This window comes from Alligator sinensis, unplaced genomic scaffold, assembly GCF_000455745.1.
Source record: "Alligator sinensis unplaced genomic scaffold, ASM45574v1 scaffold1338_1, whole genome shotgun sequence".
NCBI lineage: Eukaryota > Metazoa > Chordata > Crocodylia > Alligatoridae > Alligator > Alligator sinensis.
In genome coordinates this window covers 49,213-50,073 of record NW_005842713.1, presented here as the reverse complement: position 1 = coordinate 50,073, position 861 = coordinate 49,213, and positions in this window count along the sequence as shown.

Genomic DNA, 861 nt, shown 5'->3' with positions numbered 1-861 from the left:
ACAGCCCTCAACTGCTCTCTTAACCTGTCCTGCCTAGACTATCTCCAGTTCCCACTGCCAGGCCCCTCTGCATGGAAATAAGCTCTGAAATCCATGAATTAGTTTTTGAAATTGGGTGCCACTCAATTCACAAAAGTTATAGAGGGGTGCTTTGGTGTCTTGAGTCCAAAATGGTTGAGAACCACTGCCCTAATTTATGTCCATGAACTGTGATTTTCATTCATAGTTTCATAGTTTCTAGGGTCAAAAGGGACCTGAACAGATCATCAAGTCTGACCCCCTGCCCTGGGCAGGAACAAGTGTTGGGATCATACTCCCCCAGCCATATATCTATCCAACCTCCTCTTGAAGACCTCCAGGATAGGGGAGAGCACCACCTCCATTTGCAGCACCTGTACACAAAATCAATATGACCAACAATAGTTGCATAATCCAGGATCCCTCACCTGGTCAGACTTCCAAATCCACAATGAATTCTTGTACCATAGGCATGTAGGTCACAGAAGAGTAACCAAGGATGGAAGTTCTGCAACAGTGTCATGATGCTGCTACAACTGTGCACTTTGGTACCAAGACACTGAGTCAGATCTCCCATCAGTTTTGGTGGCCACAAATGAACCAAGACGCTAAGCATACAAAGTCCTGTAACACCTGTGCATGGACAAATGTTTCCAGTGCTAGACCCTTGGGGGCCCATAAAATCTTGCATATCTCATCATAGTCTTGGATTACAGTGTCCTGAGGATTCATAGCTGAACTGTCCTGCTGTGAGGGACACACCACTATTATTATAATAATCAATTCATTAACCCAAAGGACATACTTAATTGCCATTTAGAACATGCTAAGAGTTCAGGAAAG